Source organism: Arachis duranensis, chromosome 9 (assembly GCF_000817695.3).
Source record: "Arachis duranensis cultivar V14167 chromosome 9, aradu.V14167.gnm2.J7QH, whole genome shotgun sequence".
Lineage (NCBI taxonomy): Eukaryota > Viridiplantae > Streptophyta > Magnoliopsida > Fabales > Fabaceae > Arachis > Arachis duranensis.
Window position 1 is genome coordinate 54,136,133 of NC_029780.3, and position 354 is coordinate 54,136,486.

A 354-nucleotide genomic window follows, 5' to 3' on the forward strand; every position below is an offset into this window, starting at 1 on the left:
AGAAGATGAATTGGAAGTAACTAGAATTCAAACAGGAAGGGAAATTAAATTGCAGCAGGGGTTCACAGAAGAACCAAAAGGGGAAATGGGATCTCAGGACTCTAGAGACTAGATAGCAAAGTCTAGACCACAATTGCCTTCCCAGATCCAAGTTCACAAAGCAATTGACAAGAAATTAAAGAAGAAGCAGTAAAGGAAATGTAATTGAACTCAATTATGCAGAAGAGAAATTAAAGAGATCTTGAATGGAGATTGAGACAGAAATTCCTCAATTCTTCACACCTAAGACTCAAACAAGAAAAGTAAAAATGCTCAAGCAAGAACGAGGAAGAAGAGAGATCAATTCTCCTTCCC